Raw genomic sequence first — 23557 nt, 5'->3', positions numbered from 1 at the left:
ATTCACAACAGTGAAAAAATGAAAACTCCATGTGATTACCCAAACAGATACAAAGCATTTGACAAAATCCAACATACAGTTCTAATTTAAAATAAACAACCTCTTAGCAAACTAGGAATAGAAGGGAATTTCCTCAGCTTTATAAAAGGTATTTACAAAACATTACCTTCTTCTAGCATCATACTTAATGGGAAAACACTGAACACTTTCCTCCTAATTTTAGTAAGAAAACAAACCAAACAGGAATGTACCCTCTTACCACTTCCATTAATACTATACTGCAGGCCCTACCCAATGCAATCAGGCATGAAGGAAATAAAATGTAATTAGATTAGATGGAATGAGTAAAACTGTTTTAACTCATAGACAATATCTATGCCGAAATTCCATGGAAGCTATAGAAAACCTACTAGACTTCAAAAAGTAAAACACAGAATTACCACATGATCCTGCAATTCCACTTCTGAGTATAAAACCAAAGGAACTGAAAAGGGGTACTCAAGTAAATACAATTACACATGTTCATAATAGCACAATCCACCACAGCCAAAAACATGGAAATACTCCACGTGTTCATCAACGAGTGTGCAGATGAATCAATGGTAGAATATATAAACAACAAAATAGTATTTGGCCATAAAAAGAAATGAAGTATGAATTCATGCTACAATGTGGATGAACTTCCAAAACGTTAAGTGAAAAAAGCCAGGCACAAAATGTGATATTTTATGTAATTTCATTCACATGAAATATCTAGGACAGAAAAATCTATAGATACAGAAGGAAGATGGTTGGTTGAGAGGGTCTGGGGGAAGGGAATAATGGGGAGAAATCACTAATGAGTAAGGGTTTTACTGTGGGTTTACAGAAATATTTTTAAACTAGACATGGATGGTGGTTCCACAACACTGCTGCTAAGTCGCTTCAGTCGTGTCCGACTCTGTGTGACCCCATAGACGGCAGCCCACTAGGCTCCTCTGTCCCTGGGATTCTCCAGGCAAGAATACTGGAGTGGGCTGCTATTTCCTTCTCCAATTCCACAACACTGAGAATATACTAAATGCCACTGAATTATTTAAGTGGTAAACTTTATAACCTATTAATTTCATGTCAATAAATTACAGTTTTTGAAAAAGCTACTGGAAATAATACAGGTTAGCAAGGTTGCAGGATACAACAGGGGTCAGCAAAATATGATTTATAGCCAAACTCAGCCCATTTCCTATTTCTGTTAAAAAAAAAAAGTTTCTAACACACAGACATGCATTTATGTCCTATCTATGCTGCTTTCGTACTGTAAAGGCAGAGCTGAGTAGTTGTAAAAGGAATATATGGCCTACAATGTGTACAATATTTACTATCTGGCCCTTAACAACAACAAAAACTTGCCGATGCCCAGGATACCAGATCAATATGCAACAACTAATTGTATTTCTATGCACCAGCAACAAACAATTAGAAGTTGAATTTTTAAAAATACCATTTGCAATACCTCCAAACAATATGAAATAGAAATAAACCTGACCAAAATATGTGACAAACCTGTAAACTGAAAGCTACAAAATGCAAGCTTGGCCTTGCAGTACAAAATGAAGCAGGGCAAAGGCTACACAGTTTTGCCAAGAGAATGCACTGGCCATAGCAAACACCCTCTTTCAACAACACAAGAGAAGACTCTACACATGGACATCACCAAAGGGTTAATACCGAAATCAGATTGATTATATTCTTATAAACGAAGATGGAGAAGGTTTATACAGTCAGCAAAAACAAGACTGGGAGCTGACTGTGGCCCAGATCATGAACTCCTTATTGCCAAATTCAGAATTAAATTGAAGAAACTGAAGAAAACCACTAGACCATTCAGGTACGACCTAAATCAAATCCCTTATGACTATACAGTGGAAGTGAGAAACAGATTTAAGAGACTAGATCAATAGACAGAGTGTCTGATGAACTATGGATGGAGGTTCGTGACACTGTACAAGAGACAGGAATCAAAACCATCCCCAAGAAAAAGAAATGTAAAAAAGCAAAATGGCTGTCTGAGGAGGCCTTACAAATAGCTGTGAAAAGAAGAGAAGTGAAAAGCAAAGGAGAAAAGGAAAGATATACCCATTTGAATGCAGAGCTCCAAAGAATAGCAAGGAGAGATATGAAAGCCTTCCTCAGCAATCAATGCAAAGAAATAGAGGAAAACAATAGAATGGGAAAGATTAGAGGTATCTTCAAGAAAATTAGAGATCCAAGGGAACATTTCACGCAAAGATGGGCTCAATAAAGGACAGAAATGGTATGGACCTAACAGAAGCAGAAGATATTAAGAGGTGGCAAGAATACACAGAAGAACTGTACAAAAAAGATCTTCACAAACCAGATAATCACGATGGTGTGATCACTCACCTAGAGCCAGACATTCTGGAATGTGAAGTCAAGTGGGCCTTAGGAAGCATCACTATGAACAAAGCTAGTGAAGGTGATAGAATTCCAGTTGAGCTATTTCAAATCCTCAAAGATGATGCTGTGAAAGTGCTGCACTCAATATGCCAGCAAATTTGGAAAACTCAGCAGTGGCCATAGGACTGGAAAAGGTCAGTTTTCATTCCAATGCCAAAGAAAGGCAATGCCAAAGAATGCTCAAACTACCGCACAATTGCACTCATCTCACATGCTAGTAAAGTAATGTTCAAAATTCTCCAAGCCAGGCTTCAGCAATATGTGAACCATGAACTTCCAGATGTTCAAACTGGTTTTAGAAAAGGCAGAGGAGCCAGAGATCAAATTGCCAACATCTGCTGGATCATTGAAAAAGCAAGAGAGTTCCAGAAAAACATCTATTTCTGCTTTACTGACTATGCCAAAGCCTTTGACTGTGTGGATCACAATAAACTGTGGAAAATTCTTAAGATAGGAATACCAGTCCACCTGACCTGCCTCTTGAGAAACCTGTATGCAGGTCAGGAAGCAACAGTTAGAAAAGGACATGGAACAACAGACTGGTTCCAAATAGGAAAAGGAGTATATCAAGGCTGTATATTGTCACCCTGCTTATTTAACTTATATGCAGAATACATCATGAGAAACGCTGGGCTGGAGGAAGCACAAGCTGATATCAAGATTGCCAGGAAAAATATCAATAACCTCAGATATGCAGATGACACTATGCTTATAGCAGAAAGAGAAGAGAAACTAAAAAGTTTCTTGATGAAAATCAAAGAGTAGAGTGAAAAAGTTGGCTTAAAGCTCAACGTTCAGAAAATTAACATCATGGCATCTGGTCCCATCACTTCATGGCACATAGATGGAGAAACAGTGGAAACAGTGGCTGACTTTATTTTTCTTGGCTCCAGATGGTGACTGCAGCCAAGAAATTAAAAGACACTTACTCCTTGGAAGGAAAGTTATGACCAACCTAGCTGCTGCTGCTGCTAAGTTGCTTCAGTTGTATCCGACTCTGTGCGACCCCATAGACGGCAGCCCACCAGGCTCCCCGTCCCTGGGATTCTCCAGGCAAGAACACTGGAGGGGGTTGCCATTTCCTTCTCCAATGCATGAAAGCGAAAAGTGAAAGTGAAGTCGCTCAGTCGTGTCGGACTCCTAGCGACCCCATGGACTGCAGCCTACCAGGCCCCTCCGTCCATGGGATTTTCCAGGCAAGAGTACTGGAGTGGGGTGCCATGGCCTTCCCCGGACCAACATAGACAGCATATTAAAAAGCAGAGACTTTACCTTGGTAACAAAGTTCCATCTAGTCAAGGCTATGGTTTTTCCAGTGGTCATGTATGCATGTGAGAGTTGCACTATAAAGAAAGCTGAGTGCTGAAGAATTGATGCTTTTGAACTGTGGTGTTGGAGAAGACTTGAGAGTCCCTTGGACTGCAAGGAGATCCAACCAGTCCATCCTAAAGGAGATCAGTCCTGGTGTTCATTGGAAAGACTGATGTTGAAGCTGAAACTCCAATACTTTGGTCACCTGATGCGAAGAGCTGACTCATTTGAAAAGACCTTGATGCTGGGAAAGATTGAGGGCTGGAGGAGAAGGGGATGACAGAGGATGAGATGGTTGGATGGCATCACCGACTCAATGGACATGGGTTTGGGTAGACTCTGACAGTTGGTGTTGGACAGGGAGGCCTGGCATGCTGCGGTTCATGGGGTCGCAAACAGTTGGACATGACTGAGTGACTGAACTGAACTGAACTAAAGGACATTCGAGCAACCTAACAGCAGAGGCATGGAAAAGGAACATGTGGTATATATATTTAATGGAATATTGATTAGTCATAAAAAGGAATGAAATAGCATCATTTGCAGAAACATGTCTCCAGTGTATGACAACCCAGAGACTGTCATACAGAGTGAAGTAAATTAGAAAATATCATGTAACGTTGTTTACATGTGGAATCTAGAAAAATGGTACAGATTAACTTCCTGGCAAAGCAGAAATAGAGTCACAGATGTAGAGAACAAAATTACGGTTACCCGGGGAGAAGGGAATGGAGGGATGGGATGAATTGGGAGACTGCAATCAACATATATACACTACCATGTATAAAACAGATAACTAATGAGAAACCATTTCTCAGCACAGAGAACCCTACTCAATGATCTGTGGCGTCCTAATGGTAAGGAAATCTTAAAAGGAGTTATCTGTATGTGTGTAACTGATTCACTCTGTTGTACAGCAAAACCTAACACAACATTGTAAAGCAACTTTACTTCAATAAAAATTAATTAAAAAATAAATGGCCTTTGCTATGTTGAGATATGTTTCCTCTATAGTCACTTTGCTGAGAGTTTTTATCATGAATGGATACAGAATTTTGTCAAGTGCTTTTTCTGCATCTACTGGGATAATTCTGTGATTTTTAGCTTTATTTTGTTAATGTGGTGTATCATGTTGACCGATTTGCAGATATTGAACTGTTTGTAATATTCTCTTATGATTGCTTATATTTCTGTGATAAGCAGCTATATTTTGGATTCCATAATAGGGACCCACAAGGGAGGCCTATAGATTAATAAACTTGTAAATCTAAGGAAACAGAAAACAAACAAAAATCATGGTATCGGCATATAAACAAACAGATCAATGGAACAGACTAGAGAGTCCAGATATAAACCCATTTATATAGACACTGGTTTTGTTTTGTTTAACAAAGTTGCGAAGGCAACACAACAGAGAAGGAGCCTTCAACAAATGTACTACAATAATTGGCTATGCGTGTTTAAAAAACAACCTGGATTCATACCTTGAACCATACATAAAAACTAACTCAAAATGGACACAGACATATACGAATAATCTAAAACTGCAAAATCTGCAGAATAAATGCAGGAGAAAATCTTTGTGCCCTTGGGTTAGTCAAAGATTTCTTAGATGTGCACCAGAAGCACTATCTATTAATTTAAAAATTGATAAGATGGATTTTATCAAAATTTAAAACATCTACTCTTCAAACATACTTTCAAGAAAATGAAAATACAAAGCACAAATTGAGAGAAAAATATTTGCAAACACAAAGATCGTAAAGAACTGGTGTCCAGAATTCGTATAGAACTCTCAACGTTCAACAGAAAAAAGAGGAGGGGAGGGCAGAGGTACATCATGAGTGTGCAGTTGGAGCAGTTCTTGTGACACACCTGATGGGCACTGATGGAGGGCTTCCCATGCCTAGAGGGATGGGAGGAGGCTCTGTGCAACCAAGTAGGGCATGAGAAGGAAAGAGGGGTAGATGAGGAGTGAAGACTGAAGACAGAAGGCAATCAGTGCTCATGGTAAGGAGCTGGGGAGAGGAGAGGCTCCCACACTCAAGGAACTCCGCTGACGGCTAGGGGAATCAGCAGGCACAGGAGGGACCTCTGGGGGAATGGGAAATTAGAGGGGAATGCAATGGCCAGTCTATGGAGGGCAGGATGGAGTGGAACCTGTGTGCATGGTACATGTCACAGCCCCGGGCACTTCAGCCTCAGTTGTGTGTCTCCTGGTGGGGAGAAGAGGGGTTTGGGGAGTAGACCCAGAGAGAGGACAACCGTTGGTGGTAGGGGAGGGCCTTCACCCCCAGGGAGGTTGGCAGAGGAGCTCCAGGACACCAAGGAGGTGAGGCACCATTGTACAGTGGTATACAAAGCGTGGGGCCACCACTGTGGCACTCCTTCCTGCCTGCCACCCTGGCCTCCTTGTGCAGTGATAGGGGCACACACCCACACAGGCTCACATGCCCTTCAAGGTGGGGTCTCCCATCTGCTCAGGCCCTGGCAAGCCTGTTGGGATCCCAGGGCTTGAGACCCACTCCTGTCAGAGTCCCCTCTGGCTGTACAGGTCCCAGGCCTGAGCCCCATTCCCACAAAAAGCCTCCAAGGACCATGTAGATCCTGGGCCTGAGCCCCACCCCACCAAGGCCACCTGTTCCAGACACAAGGGTCCCAGTGGTCCACCTGTCACTCCTGATTAAGCCTCCTTTAGCTGCATGGGTCTCAAGGATATCCACTCTTGCCACTGTTATTCAACATAGTTTTGGAACTCCTAGACAGGGCAATAAGAGAAGAAAGAGAAATAAAAGGAATCCAAGTTGGGAAATAAGATGTAAAACTGTCACTGTCTACAAATGACAGGATAATTTACATAAAAAATCCTAAAGAGGTCACCAGAAAATTACTGGTACTAAATCAATGAATTTGGTAAAGTTGCAGGATACAAAATTAATTAACAAAAATCTCTAGCATTCCTATAATCTAAAGATGAGAAAGAGAAATTACAGAAACAATCCCATTTACCATTGTAACACAAAGAATAACATACCTAGGAATACTCAGAAAACTACAAAATACTGATGAATGAAATCAAAGGTGACACAAACAGATGGAGAGATATACCATGTTCCTGGATTGGAAGAACAAATATTGGGGAAATGGTTATACTACTCAAAGCAATCTACAGATTTAATGCAATCCCTATCAAACTATCAATGGCATTTTTCGCAGGATTAGAACAAATAACTTTACAATTTATATAGAAACACAAAAGACCCTGAATAGCCAAAGCAATCTTGAGAAAAAATAATGGCACTGGAGGAATCAGGTTTCCTGATTTCAGACTATACTACAAAGTCACAGAAATCAAGACAGTACAGTACTGGCACAAAAGCAGAAATACATATCAATGGATCACGATAGAAAGCCCAGAGATAAACACATGCACCTATGGTCACCTAAACTGTAACAAAGGAGTCAAGAATATACAACAGAATAACGACAGTCTCTTCAGTAAGTGGTGCTGGGGATACTGAACAGCTACATGTAAAAGAATGAAATTAGATTGCTCTCTAACACCATACATAAAAATAAGCTCAAAATGGATTAAAGATCTAAATATAAGGCCAGACACTATAAAAATCTTAGAGGAAAACATAGGCAAAACACTCTTTGACATAAATTTCAGCACAATCTTTTTTGACCCACTCCTAGAGTAATGAGGAGTCTTCCCTTGTGGCTCAGATGGTAAAGCGTCTGCCTGCAATGTGGGACACCCAGGTTCAATCCCTGGGTTGGGAAGATCTCCTGGAGAAGGAAACGGCAACCCACTCCAGAACTCTTGCCTGGAGAATCCCACAGATGTAGAAGCCAGGTAGGCTACAGTCCATGGGGTCACAGAGTCAGACACAACTGAGCGACTTCACTTTCACTTTCACTTTCTGATACTTTTCACTTTCAGTTCAGTTCAGTCGCTCAGTCGTGTCCAACTCTTTGCGACCCCATGAATCGCAGCACGCTAGGCCTCCCTGTCCATTACCAACTCCTGGAGCTCACTGAGACTCACGTCCATCGAGTCAGTGATGCCATCCAGCCATCTCATCCTCTGTCGTCCCCTTCTCCTCCTGCCCCCAATCCCTCCCAGCATCAGAGTCTTTTCCAATGAGTCAACTCTTCGCATGAGGTGGCCACAGTACTGGAGTTTCAGCTTTAGCATCATTCCTTCCAAAGAAATCCCAGGGCTGATCTCCTTCAGAATGGACTGGTTGGATCTCCTTCCAGTCCAAGGGACTCTCAAGAGTCTTCTCCAACACCACAGTTCAAAAGCATCAATCCTTCGGCACTCAGCCTTCTTCACAGTCAACTCTCACATCCATACATGACCATAGGAAAAACCATAGCCTTGACTAGACGAACCTTTGTTGGCAAAGTAATGTCTCTGCTTTTGAATATGCTATCTAAGTTGGTCATAACTTTCTTTCCAAGGAGTAAGCGTCTTTTAATTTCATGGCTGCAGTCACCATCTGCAGTGATTTTGGAGCCCCCAAAAATAAAGTCTGACACTGTTTCCACTGTTTCCCCATGTATTTCCCATGAAGTGGTGGGACCGGATGCCATGATCTTCGTTTTCTGAATGTTGAGCTTTAAGCCAACTTTTTCACTCTCCACTTTCACTTTCATCAAGAGGCTTTTGAGTTCCTCTTCACTTTCTGCCATAAAGGTGGTGTCATCTGCATATCTGAGGTTACTGATATTTCTCCCGGCAATCTTGATTCCAGCTTGTGTTTCTTCCAGTCCAGCGTTTCTCATGATGTACTCTGCATATAAGTTAAATAAACAGGGTGACAATATACAGCCTTGACAAACTCCTTTTCCTATTTGGAACCAGTCTGTTGTTCCATGTCCAGTTCTAACTGTTGCTTCCTGACCTGCACACAAATTTCTCAAGAGGCAGATCAGGTGTTGTGGTATTCCCATCTCTTTCAGAATTTTCCACAGTTTATTGTGATCCACACAGTCAAAGGCTTTGCCATAGTCAATAAAGCAGAAATAGATGTTTTTCTGGAACTCTCTTGCTTTTACAACTATATCCAATAAAATATTTTTAAAAAGAAAACAGAATATTCAAAACAAAAGAACTGCATAAACTGTAAATTTTAGGGGGGCGGAGTAGAAAATCAGTCATAATCTCTTCATTGATTATCACTATTTACCACCACTATGATATATTTTTTAATGTATTTTTACTGAGCATTTATGTTATATGTCTGTATATCTTTCAAATACATTTTTACAATGAGAAGAGAAAGCTTAGGGGAATAAAAACTGCAATATTAAAAAAAAGGAAGGGCAAAATATCTGAACAGATGTGTCACCAAGGAATAAATACAGATGGAAAATAGATACATTAAAAAAATGACCATCATTAGTTATTAGGGAGATACAAAATAAAACCATAATAAGGTAACACTACACAGCTATGAGTACATTAAATAAAAATGAACAGATATGTGCATTAACATGGATGAATCTCAGAAGCACTGTGCTAAATGAAAGAAGACATACAAAAGGCTTCATTCTGTTTGTTTCTATTTACTGCATAGAGCATTTTGTAAAGGCAAATCCATAGGAAAAAAGATCAATAGTTGCCAGGGGCTGGGGTTAGGAGGTTTGGAGGTGTGTGTCTGTGTGTGTGTGTGTGTCTGTGTGTGTGTGTGTGTCTGTGTCTGTGTCTGTGTGTGTCTGTGTGTGTGTGTGTGTGTCTCTGTGTGTGTGTGTGTGTGTGCGCATTAGTCACTCAGTCATGTCCAACTCTTTACTGTAGCCCAGCAGGTTCCTCTGTCCATGGAATTCTCCAGGCAAGAATTCTGGAGTGGGTTGCCATTTCCTTCTCCAGGGCATGTTCCCAACCCAGAGATCAAACCTGGCTATCTTACAATACAAGCAGATTCTTTACCATCTGAACTGATAAAGAATCACAGGACTGGAAAAGGTAAGTTTTCATTCCATTCCCAAAGAAAGGCAATGCCAAAGAATGCTCAAACTACCGCACAATTGCACTCATCTCACACACTAGCAAAGTAATGCTCAAAATTCTCCAAGTGAGGCTTCAATACTACATGAATCGTGAACTTCCAGATTTTCAAGCTGGTTTTAGAAAAGGCAGAGGAACCAGAGATCAAATTGCCAACATCTGTTGGATCATCAAAGAAACAAGAGAGTTCCAGAAAAACATCTACTTCTGCTTTATTGACTATGCCAAAGACTGTGGCTGTGTGGATCACAACAAACTGTGGAAAATTCTGAAAGAGATGGGAATACCAGACCACCTGATCTGCCTCCTGAGAAATCTGTATGCAGGTCAAGAAGCAACAGTTAGAACTGGACATGGAACAACATACTGGTTCCAAATAGGAAAAGGAGTAGTCAAGGCTGTATGTTGTCCCCTGCTTATTTAACTTATATGCAGAGTACATCATGAGAAACACTGGGCTGGAGGAAGCACAGGCTGGAATCAAGATTGCTGGGAGAAATATCAATAACTTCAGATATGCAAATGACACTACACTTACAGCAGAAAGAGAAGAGGAACTGAAGAGCCTCTTGATGAACGTGAAAGAGGAGAGTGAAAAAGTTGGCTTAAAACTCAATATTCAAAAAACTAAGATAATGGCATCTGGTCCCATCACTTCATGACAAATAAATGAGGAAACAATGGAAACAGTGACAGACTTTATTTTTTTGGGCTCCAAAATCATTGCAGATGGTGACTGCAGCCAAGAAATTAAAAGCTGCTTGCTCCTTGACAGAAAAGCTATGACCAATCTAGACAGCATACTAAAAAGCAGAAATTCCTTTGCCAAAAAAGGCCTGTCCAGTCAAAGCTATGATTTTTCCTGCAGTCATGTATGGATGTAAGAGTTGGATTATAAAGAAAGCTGAGTGCCGAAGAATGGATGCTTTTGAATTGTGGTGTTGGAGAAGACTCTTGAGAGTCCCTTGGACTGCAAGGAGATCAATCCAGTCCATCCTAAAAGAAATCAGTCCTGAATATTCACTGGAAGGACTGATGTTGAAGCTGAAGCTCCAATATTTTGGCCACTTGATGGGAAAAGCTGAATCACTGGAAAAGATCCTGATGTTGGGAAAGAAAGAAAGCAGGGAGCAGAAGGGGACGACAGAGGATGAGATGGTTGGATGGCATCACCTACTCAATGGACGTGAGTTTGAGCAAGCTCTGGGAATGGGTGATGGACAGGGAAGCCTGGCATGCTGCAGTCCATGGGGTCGCAAAGAGTCAGACACGACTCAGCAACTGAACTGAACCCTGAAAGTGGTGATGGTTACATGTTTACATTACTGTATATTAGTCTGTCAAAACTCTGAACTGCATACTTAGTTTTACTGTATGTAAATTATACTTTAATAAACTTGAAGTTTAAAATGAAAAAAACTTCAACTTACCGAATCAAATATAATTGCTCTTAGAAAAATAAGACAGAGACTTGCTAAGTCACTTCAGTCATGTCTGACTCTGTGCGACCCCATAGACGGCAGCCCACCAGGCTCCCCCATCCCTGGGATTCTCCAGGCAAGAACACTGGAGTGGGTTGCCATTTCCTTCTCCAGTGCATGAAAGTGAAAAGTGAAAGTGAAGTCGCTCAGTTGTGTCCAACCCTCAGCGACCCCATGGACTGCAGCCTACCAGGCTCCTCCATCCATGGGATTTTCCAGGCAAGAGTACTGGAGTGGGGTGCCACTGCCTTCTCCGAAGACAGAGACTTAAATGTCCTTATTTCTTAAAGAACATTAAGCACTTGCAAGGAGTTCAAATAAAGGCTCTCAGATTAGAAACTGTGATTATCACTAACACGAAAATTCAATTTTCCAACTAAAAAATCTGGTTTAAAGTCCTTTCTTAAAGTCCCACTGGCCCTGCTATGCAGGCCCTTATTATGGCCCACATGAATTGCAGCAAAAATTTTCTAACTGATCTCCCTGAACACATCCTCCATACTGTTTTCTACACATTCTAAACCAAATCTGACCACACAGGTCTCCCATTCAAAAGTCTCTGATGCTTTCCCATACAATAAATTTTAAAAACCCAAAGGTCAGAAGACCCTTCCCAACCTAGTCTTAACGTAACCTCTTCAGGCTAACTTTCATTTCTGACTTCCTGAATACAAACTTTTAACTCAATATATCCCAGTACATATTAAGATCACATTACGCAGTCTACCTGAAGTTTCCACTTGATACCCCTCTGGGCCTCTGTACCATCTAGCTTATAATACTCCCTCTACCTCAGCTACCCTCCTCTTCAGGTTCTCCTACACAAATGTCATCTTGGAAGAGGCTTTTCCAGGTCTTCCCCCTCTCCTGTGTTCCACAGTATACACCTTTATAGTGTTCAGCACACAGTTACAATATGATTACTTGTTTGAACTCCCTAAAGTAAGATCTCCTCAAGGACAGGCACCATGTCTTAACTTAGCTCTGATTCTCCAGGGCCTAGCTATATTCTAACTGAATGGGTGCTTTGGTGGGCCAGATACGTGTAAAGGCAGATGTTAATGAGAATTTCTTATTCAAGAAAATCCTTTCAAGAAAAAGGATATATTTTTTTCATATTACTAAAGCAGTGTGGGAAAAGCAACCGCTGAGAATTTACAAATAACATTTTCTAGTTATTAAAACAGCATTCTAAGCTGATTCATGTTGAGGTTTGACAGAAAACAATAAAATTCTGTAAAGCAATTACCCTTCAATTAAAAAATAAATACTTTTTTAAAAAACATCATTCTACATATGGAATTTAGAAAGATGGTAACAATAACCCTGTATACGAGACAGCAAAAGAGACACTGATGTACAGAACAGTCTTATGGACTCTGTGGGAGAGGGAGAGGGTGGGAAGATTTGAGAGAATGGCATTGAAACATGTATACTATCATGTATGAAATGAGTCCCCAGTCCAGGTTTGATGCACGATACTGGATGCTTGGGGCTGGTGCACTGGGACAACCCAGAGGGATGGTATGGGGAGGAAGGAGGGAGCAGGCTTCAGGATGGGGAACACATGTACACCTGTGGCGGATTCATTTCAATATTTGGCAAAACCAATACAATATTGTAAAGTTTAAAAATAAAATAAAATTTAAAAAAAAAAACATCATTCTACATTTAGATGAGAATGCTGTAAGAGGAAAAAAAAATGTGAAGAAATGAAATCAGAAAGCTCACATGAGCTACTTACCAGCTGTGTGATTTGGGGAAATTGTTAATCTTTCTGTATACACTTTCTTGATACATAAAATGTGAATATTAACAATGGGGTAATGTAAACTACCACAAGGAGATAATACATTGTGAAAGGGCTTTTGTGAATTTAGAACATAAACTATAGCAATAATAAGGAGAAAAAAGAAATGTTATCTTCTGGAAGTCACCAAGACAGCTGAATAGAAAACCCTGTTCTCATCCCACAAACACACTAATTCAACAATTCACAAAATTGCTCATAAGAATTTTAGACACTAGCTTTTTTGAAAAGATAAACAAACTTGATAAACCTCTAGCTAGACTAAGAAAAAAAGAGAGAACACTCTAAGTAAAATCAAAAATAAAAGAGGAGTCATTACAGTTGATGCTATAGAAATTTAAAAGATCATGCTTTTTAAAAATTTTTTTTTTTGGCCATGTTGCAAGACATGTGAGATCTCAGTTCCTTGACCAAGGATCAAACCCACATTTCCTGCACTGGAAGCACTGAACCATGGACTGCCAGGGAAGTCCCAAGACTATTTTTAATTTAAGGTAAAAATAATAGTCTACTATGAACAATCATACACCAACAAATTGGATAACTTAGGAGAAATGGATAAACTCCTAGAAACCCACAGTTTATCAAAACCAAAGCAGACAGAAAATTACCTCAACATAATAAAGGCCATAAATGTAAAGGGCACAGCTAACATCATACTCAACGATGAAAAGCTGAAAGCTTTTTCTCTAAGATCAGAAACAAAGCAAAGCTGCTCACTCCAGCAACTTCTAGTCAACCTGGTACAAGAAGTCCTAGCCAGAGTATTTAGGCAAGAAAAAGAAACAAAAGGCATCCAAATTAAAAAGGAAAAGTCTATTTGTAGATGACATGATCTTGTAGAAAACTCCACCAAAAAAAAAAATGTTAGGATAAACACTCTCATAAAATTGCTGTACACAAAATCAACATGCAAAAATCAGTTCTATTTCTACACACTAACAACAAACTATCTGAAAAGGAAATTAGGCTAACAATCCCATTTACAATAGTGTCAAAAAGAATAAAATATTTAGGAATAAATTTAACTAAGAAAATGAAAGATCTGCACACTGAAAAGTATAATACATTGATGAAAAAAAATTAAATACATAAACAAATGGAAAGACAGCCCCTGTCCATGGATCAGAAGACTCAGTATTGTTTAAATGCCTATACTACTCAAAGAGAGTTACAGATTCAATTCAATCTCTGCCAAAATTATAATGGGCTCTATATTTTTTTTACAGAAAAAGAAAAAAACAATCCTAAAGCTCAGAGGGAACCATAAGAACCCTGAAGAGCCAAAATGACCTTAAGAAAGCACAAGATTTCAAAAGCACTTAATGATTTCAAAACTCTTACAATGTTACAGTAATTAGAACAGTATAGCACAGCATATAGACCAATGGAACAGAACAGAGAGCCCAGAAATAAATCTCTGCATACAAGGTCAGATGATCTTCAACAAGAGTGCCAAGAAAACATACTGGGTAAAGGATAGTTTTTTTTTGCCAAATGGTATTTTAAAAAATGGATATCCACGTGCAAAAGAATGAAAATGAACCCTTATTTCACACAATATACAAAAATCAAAGTGGATTAAAGATGTAAACATAGATCTGAAATTGTAAAACTCTTAGAAGAAAACACAGAGGGACATCGTCATGAAACTGGTCTTGGCAATGATTTCATGGATATGACAGCAGAAGCACAGGCAACAAAAAGGAAAAATAGGTAAGTGGGATTACATCAAACTAAAAAATTTCTGCATATTAAAGGAAATAATTAACAGAGTGAGAAGGTAACCTACAAAATGGGAGAAAATATTTGCAAACTATACACCCAATAAGAGGATAATTTCCATAACATATAAGTGGCTCCTACACTCAATAGCAAAAACACTAATAACCTGAATAAAAATGAGCTAAAGAGTTAAATAGGCACTTCTCCAAAGATACGCAAATGGTTAACAAGAATATGAACAGATGGCTTAGCTTCACTAAGTATCAGGGAAAGACAAATTAAAACCACAAACCTTGTACATATTAGGATGGCTATTATCAAAAAGTCCAAAGACAACGTATTGGTGAGGATATGGGTAAACTGGAACACTTGTATAATGTAGACAGGAATGCAAAATTGTACTGTTGCTATGGAAAACAGCAGAGAGGTTCCTCAAAAGATTAGAAATTGCAGTACTATATGATCCAGCAATCTCACTTCTGGGTATATATCTGAAAGAATGGGAATTAGGATCTTGAAGAGATATCTGTTGTTATACCCCCAAGTTCACAGCAGTCACTATTCACAGCGGCTACTATGTGAAAACAACCTAAAAGTCCATCAGAGGCTGAGCAGATAAAGACAATCAGGTATACGCACACAATGAAATGTTATTTGGGCTTTACAAAGAAGAGAATTCAGACATATGCAACAATATAGGTGAACCCAGAGGACATTATGCTGAGGGAATAAGCCAATCATAGAATGACAAATACTGCAAGATAGCACTTAAGTGAGGTATCTAAAATAAGCAAACTCATAGAATCACACAGGTGAATGGTGGCTGCCAGGGGCTGGTGGGGAGGGGGTTACGGATAGGAAGTTGTTAACCAACAGGCATAAAATTTCAGTTATGCAAGACTAATTAATCCTGACGACCTACTGAACAACACTGTGTATAGTTAATTATACTATATCATACACTTAAAATTTTGTTAACGTGGAAAAAAATTACTATTTTTTTTTTTTTTGGCTCACAGAACCCTTTCAGATAAGAGGTTATAATGTTAATAAATAGTTTGGAAATACCTTCAAAGTCAACAGCCAGGGTGATTGATAAAGCAAAGAAGTTTTGCCATTCAATGAATTTGGAGCATTGAAAACAGTCTGGGAGCATTTAAAAAAAAAAAAAAAAGACTGGGGCATTAAAAACAGACTAGGGGAGGGGAATGTACTCAAAAGACTAAAAATAATTTTTAGTTTTTATCTAAATTATGGGCTTTTTCAATTATAGCTAGAACTTTCAAGAAAACCCAAATGAGAGCCAGGAAATCTCAAGCCATAATGAAGAATTTTCAAAGATTAACCTATACATGAAAGTAAATAACACAACAGTAGAATTATTTAAACTGAAGCATTGAGGAGGTCAAAAATAAAAGATTTAGATAAAAATTCTGATTTTGTAGTGAACAGACCTCTAATCCTAAAAATGTGAAAATATACTTTCCACCATCAACAAAAGTGTGTCAGCATTCTCTAGGATTGTTATAATTAAAAAGACAGACAATAAAGAGTGTTGGCAAGAATGTGGAGAAACTGGTACTCCTATATATTGCTTTGAGAATGTATTAATAAAATGGTGCACCCACTGTGTAAAACAATTATCATATGTCCCAGATAGTCCACTCCTAGGCATATATTCAAGAGAACTGAAAAAAACATTCTTACACAAAAACTTGTACAGGAATGTTCAGAGCGGCATTATTCACAATAACCAAAAGATGTAAAAAACCCAACCCAAACGTCCATTAACTGCTGAAGGATAAATAAAATGCTCTCTCTCTATATATATATATATATGCATATGTGTATATATATATATACACACACACATCTATACACACACAATGTAGTATTATTCAGCCATAAAAAGGAATGAAGTACTGTTAAATACAACATGTACGAACCTTGAAAACATCTCAACTGAAAGAAACCAACTACATAAGAACATATCCTGTATGATTCCATTTATAAGAGATGTCCAGAGTAGGCAAATCCATACAGAAGGAAAGTAGATTAGTGGTTGTCAAGGGCAAAGGATGGAGGGAGAGAAGGAATAATTGCTAATGGGCAGAAAGTTTCTTTTTCAGCTGATGAAAATGTTCTGGAATTAAGACAGTTCTAATTAGATGCAGAACTTTGTGAATATACTAAAAATCACTGAATTGTACACTTTGAAAGAGCGACTCTATCTCAGTTTTTAAAAATATAGTGTATCACAGTAGGGTGATCCATCTGATTAAACAAGGCATAAACTTTGTGACCTGGGGACCATGAACAGTTAGCTGTTTCCTACTTAGATACATCACAAATTACACACCTTCTTGTAGCCAAGAATCAAAGACAGATGCTGTCAAATCACAAACAAGAATCAGAAAGCTGGTATGACACCACCTTTCGTATACAAAGCTGCCAGACAGTCAGCTGAAAGATTGATCTGCTGAAACTTCTTTTTTCGTTGTTGTGCCCCCAAGAATTCATCAAAAAATACAGTTAAGTACAGAGCTGAAAAAATGTTTTTCCCAAGTGCTCCTTGCTCTAGCCACATCCATTTTTGGTCTTTAGTACCACAGGAAGAACATCTCAGCATTAATTTTATCTTGAATACAATTGTTTCCAGAACATACTAAATTACTGAGTGAAGCGTCTTGTAAGAAATGGTGTTCTCTGTGGCTATAATATGGGGATAAGGCACTGTAATAAATATCCTAAAAGGACTCACTTCCCCTACCAGTTATGGATATATGGGAAGAAATCTGTCCCAAGCATAATAATTAATATCACCAACGGTATTCAATCATCTAGAAAAGAGCTGTTGACTTTGGAGGGTCAACAAAGGGTCAATTAACCAGAATATTAAAATTCACTGACAAGAGCTTTTAACACTCCGTTTTTAAAGAAAAAGTATTATGCCTTTAGTATTCACACTCAAAATCCAAAATTGTAAGAAGTCAGCAGGGCAATGGCACTCCACTCCAGTATCCTTGCCTGGAAAATCCCATGGACAGAGGAGCCTGGTAGGCTGCAGTCCATGGGGTCACTAAGAGTTGGACACGACTGGGTGACTTCACTTTCATTTTTCACTTTCATGCATTGGAGAAGGAAATGGCAACCCACTCCAGTGTTCTTGCCTGGAGAATCCCAGGGACGGGGGAGCCGTCTATGGGGTTGCACAGAGTTGGACACGACTGAAGTGACTTAGCAGCAGCAGCAGCAGGGGCTCCTACAGTCAACACAGACACTCAAATGAAGCTTGTAGTACCATATATTACATGTGCTTCAGAGCAGAGGTCTATGTTTGTGCTGATCACCTACCTCCAGGGCTTAGCACATGCAGCTGGGTCACTTCAGTCGTGTCAGACTCCTCAGTTAATGGGATTTTCCAGCCAAGAATATTGGAGTTGCTACGCCCTCCTCCAGGGGATCTTCCCAACTCAGGGATCAAACCTGCTTCTCTGGCACTGGAGGCAGATTCTTTACTGCTGAGCCACCAGGGAAGCCCGGGCTTAGCACAGTGATCAGCATTTTATTAGCAATATTTCTTAAACTAATGTTTGATGAAATCCAATTTAAAATAATGACTTTAAGCCTCTGTAAATCGGAAATTCAAAAAACATTACCTGTCCACCTTATATATCTACTTATAAACGCAGGAGAACTTTCAGAGTGGTTTTTCAAGCTCCCTTTTAAAGCATACACTGGCTACACTCAGTCTTTCAAGAGCAAATTAAGAAAATACAAAGCAATACAAAACAAAAAATTGACTATCATTTTTGCATCTGCGGCAAAGGATGGGCTGGGATAAATTACACACTTTATTTGCCAGGCTACCCACAGGAAGAGACTGATTATTCTCCAATGATCCCATAAGGTTAAGATGAAGTCATTTTTTCTCAGGTTCTACTGACAAGCTGGTCATAGATGTTTACAATGGAACTCCCGTATAAACACCCAAAGGAAGAATCCTAATTGTTTCGTTAACAGATTACACCTGTGGTGAAAAGGGCTTCCTCTGGCTTGGGGCCAACCGCCCACTTTCCAATAATGAAGGCTCTATTAGTCAGCACTATAGTACCATGTTCTAACCGTGCAGCGTCAACAAGCAATGGCTACAAGTTGTGTAAAAACTCCTCTAGGCTTTGGGCTTTTCTTAGGTAAAAGATGGAATCATCGTTGCGGTTGGCTTCTGGGATGAGTCCAAGGAAGAAAATAACTTACATATATGTAAAACATCTGGCACAAGACGGCAGCTACTCAAAAACATAAATTGCCTCCCTGAAGTGGCCACTGCTCTCAGAGGCAAACACACAGATACTCCACAAAGGTTTTCCACAAAAGTTTATCAGCACATGCATTCAGGATGCCAAAAAAAAAAAAAAAAGGTGTCCCTGTCCTCAGGGAACCTACAGCCAAGATCAGGAGCTGGGCAGCCTGAGTGGCTGTACAGAGTTATAACTGGGCAGGCCCGGCCGCTCAATGCCTGCCTCACCTGTGCCAGGCACACACCACACACACCTAGGCAAGTGCGGTCAAAATCTCGACCGCAAGCGCCAGAAACGCGACTCAACCCAGCTTAAGCAATACTAAAAGAAAAACTGTACCTCACAGAGGAAGATGCTGAGGCTCGAAACCAGCTTCTTCCCTCACTCTCCTCTCCACACGGTATGCCTTCCGCCAAGATGGGTTCTGCCTCGGGCTGCAACATGGCGCCTATCAGTTCACCTGCGGTGGAGAGGTGGGGCTTCCTCCCGAAGACTTTATATTAGTACAAAGACTGACGTTTGTACTCACTTATCATTGGCCCAAACTGGCTTGGGCCTGCCCACCTGTCAACCAATCAGTAATAAGAGAGAGCCAACTAATCATGATTGACTGAAAGCCTACCAGTGGAAGAGACGCTTGAGAGTCAATTCCGAGTGTCCATTACAAGGCACTCAGTAAATGACTATTTGATGAAGAAATAAATGGAGTAATGAATGGCTGAATCTACAAATATAATGGAATTTTTGCTCCTTTTGAAGGATTTCCGCCCCTCTGGGGAAGGTTGTGGGGCTGCTGCTTTCAGTTTGAGTTCCACATAATTAGACTCATGTGAGTATACCCAGAATTGATTTCATTGGAAAGCTATCAGCATTTAAGCGTAGACCACCATTAATATTACTAAGCAAGTAATACAAGTCAGGCATTACTTGGAGTGTAACTTGGGTTTGAGAGCATAGGATTGGAGTGATAAAGGCCTGGGTTCAAATCCTTTCTCTACCATTTATTAGGTATGTAATCTTGGACAACTTGCTTAACCACTGGATCTCTGTTTCCTTATCTGCTGAACGGAGAAATCATATTTCCTACCTCACAAAGTTTTTGTGAGAATTCAATAATAAAACATAGGTGAAATGGTCAGTATACTGAATATTTAATAGATGCTAGCCATAATTGCCATTCATAATAAATTCATCCCAAATCAGCTTTAATTTCAATGTAAACTACTCAGAACTAGGAGAGGAAAGGCACCTGTTCTCTGTCTCATAAAGCATTAAAATAGTCATCTTATTAACTGGAAGGACTCAGAGTAGGCAGGCTGCTCTCATGTAAGATATACCTGGTCCTGTTCTGTGATACTGCCATTCTGGACGCCCTGCCCTGAAGAAGGCATGTCACTACTATGTTTCTCTGTTTAAGACCTATATATTTACCCAAGAGAAATTAAAAATCTATACCCTGGTACTTCCTTGGTGGTTCAGTGGTTAAGAATCTGCCTGCCAATGCAGGAGAAATGGGTTTAATCCCTGGTCTGGGAAGATTCCATGTGCCATGGAGCAACTAAGCCCTTGGGCCACAACTACTTCATCCGCAGAACTCTAGAGCCAGCGTGCCACAACTAGTGACCCTGGTGTGCTGAAACTACTGAAACCCATATGCCTAGAGCCCATGTTCCTCAACAAGACAAGCCATGGCAATGAGAAGCCTGCACACCGAACAAAGAGTAGTCCCTGCTCTCCAAAAGCCCCTGTGCAGCAACAAAGACCCAGCACAGCCAAATATGAATAAAAATTTGTTAAAAAATAAAGAATATATATGCCCTCACAAAGGCTTGTACATGAATGTTTATGGTAGTCAAAAATTGAAACCAAAAAAAAAAAAAAAACCAGTAAAGAACAAGTACTCCTTAACAGTGAATGGATAAGCAAATTGATGAAATACTACAGGTAATAAAAAGGAATAAACACTGAAACATGCAACAACATGGACGAATCTCAAAACCATGTTGAGTGAAAGAAGCCAGACACAAAAGAGCACTTAGTGTATGATTTCATTTATTTAAAATTCTATAAAAGGCAAACTAATTTATACTAACAGAAAGCAGATCATTGGTTTCCTGAGGCCAGGTGTAAGGAACAGGTGGAGATAGAGATGAGGCAGAAGGGAATTTTGAGGGGGTGATGGAAATGGTCAGTATCTTGACTGGGTGCTGGTGGTAGTTAAAATAATGTACATATTTTTCAAAACTCAAACTGTTCACTTAAAATGGGTGCATTTTATCATATATAGATCAGCTCTCAGCTGACCATATCACTGTTTGAATTCTCTGTAGACAAGGCACCTCCGTATTGCTGGCCCCAGCACATGCTGCTACCACTGTCCCCTCCCACCCCATCCCCCATCCCCATCTCTGTCTTGGTCTGATACAGTCGATGAAGAGGAAGCATAGATTCTGAACTGCATATGACTGCAGAAAAACTAACATCAAAAAACTAAAATCATGGTATCCAGTCCCATCAATTCATGGCAAATAGATAGGGAAACAATAGAAACAGTGACTGACTTTTTTGGGGGCTCCAAAATCACTGTAGATAGTGACTGCAGCTGTGAAATTAAAAGACACTTACTCCTTGGAAGAAAAACAATGACAAACCTAGACAGCATATTAGAAAGCAGAGACATTACTTTGCCAACAAAGGTCCATCTAGTCAAAGCTATGGCTTTTCCAGTAGTCATGTATGGATGTGAGAGTTGGACCATAATGAAGGCTGAACACTGAAGAATTGATGCTTTTGTACTATGATGTTGGAGAAGACTCGTGAGAGTCCCTTGGACTGCAAGGAGATCCAACCAGTCCATCCTAAAGGAAATCAGTCCTGAATAATCATTGGAAGGACTGATGCTAAAGCTGAAGCTCCAATACTTTGGCCACCTGATAGGAAAAGCTGAATCATTGAAAAAGACCCTGATGCTGGGAAGAATGAAAGCAGGGAGGAGAAGGGGAAAACAGAGGATGAGATGGTTGGATGGTATCACTGACTCAATGGAGCAAGCTCCAGAAGATGGTGAAGGACAGAGAAGCCTGACGTGTTATGTGCTGTAGGGGTTACAAAGAGTCAGACACGACTGAGCAACTGAACAACAACAATGATTGCAGAGAGACTCTAATTCAGTCATTCCATTTATCAGTGAGGAACTAAAACTTGGAGAGCAAATAAAGTTGGACAAGGTCTGACTTACATTGGTTCAGAGAAACAAAAGGAGCAGCAGAGTGCCTGAGTAACCCTTAACAGATGACCTACAAGAAATAAGAATCCTTCATGGGCTGGGGCATTTCTGAGCCAGTGTTCTCTGCTATCCACTGGGTGTGGGTATGGGTGCGGGGATTTTTCTAGCTCACTGCTTTCATGCTCAATGATTCAGCCACATCCATCGGCTCAAAGGACTAGTCTATTTTTATCCAGGCAGAGATACTGGCACTTGGACCAGGTTCTTGTTTCAAACACAGTTGAATAGCTGGGTTGGAGAAGCAGAGACCTCACTAAATGCCTTGTACCTGCTCACACTGGTTTATGTCATCTTAAGATCAGGAGTTCTCAGAAGAGCTTCTGTGGTTGAAAAGCTAAGAAACTCCCTAAAATAGTTTACAGATACCTCTGGATTACGAGTCCACCAGCAGTTATAGTTTTGCATATGTTGACAAGGGACAAGGTTTAGATTCTAGACCTGACCCTCCCTGATCAAAGTTAGATGACTGTTTTGGAAACAATAAAATTCCCACTGCATTACCCATCCCTCTCTCCATCCCCTTAGTCACTCTTATCCTGGGTTAGTTACAAACAAACAGAAAAGCTGCTCTCTCCATCTCTGCACACACCCTTCATTTGATCTTGCTGGGGAGTGAACTGCTGAAACAAGAACCTTGGATGTGAAGGAAGGTGTAGAGAAGATCAAAATTACTGTGTTATTAGATTTACTTTCTGTTGGGGGGCATTTGTCCCTAGATGACTGTTTATAAGCAAGATCCGGTGTCTGAAGGTGTCTGGGTTCGAAAGCCAGCTCCATCAGTCCCAGGCTTTGTGAGCTTGGATGGATCATTCTGTGCCTCAATCTGCTCATCTGTAAAATGGAGCCCATCATAGCAGTTTCACAGGGTGCTAAAGTGAAAGGCAGTTCTCTCTTTAGTGTTCATGGAACGACAGTGATCAGGTCACATTACTGCCTGCCAAGTTCCTTTCCCACATCTCCACACTCACACAACCCAGCAGCACAGCCCAAGGGCACTCACTGGGCCACTGACTTGATCGGTGGTACCACTTGGGCTGAACTCCAGATATCCTGGGTCCCAGACCTGTACTAATGTCTTTAATGGCTCCGAGCTACACTCACATTTACCAGAAATACATAAATTAAATAATTATGGCTGGCACAAAACAGGGCCTGAGGAAGGTCAGG

The 23557-nt window shown here is 40.1% G+C and overlaps 1 long non-coding RNA gene across 1 annotated transcript in view; it reads right to left on the bottom strand.

The window, feature by feature from the left end:
* LOC133251417 (uncharacterized) overlaps positions 1-19682 on the bottom strand; it is a 78785-nt gene extending 59103 nt beyond the window's left edge. Inside the window, exon 1 of the long non-coding RNA XR_009737612.1 lies at positions 19444-19682. This is a non-coding gene — a long non-coding RNA (uncharacterized LOC133251417). The remainder of the gene's footprint in view (positions 1-19443) is intronic.
* Positions 19683-23557: the final 3875 nt, after the last annotated feature.

The sequence above is a fragment of the Bos javanicus genome, chromosome 7 (assembly GCF_032452875.1).
Source record: "Bos javanicus breed banteng chromosome 7, ARS-OSU_banteng_1.0, whole genome shotgun sequence".
Taxonomy (NCBI): Eukaryota; Metazoa; Chordata; class Mammalia; order Artiodactyla; family Bovidae; genus Bos; species Bos javanicus.
Note: the sequence above shows the minus strand (reverse complement) of the source record. Positions and strands in the feature narration are given on the sequence as shown.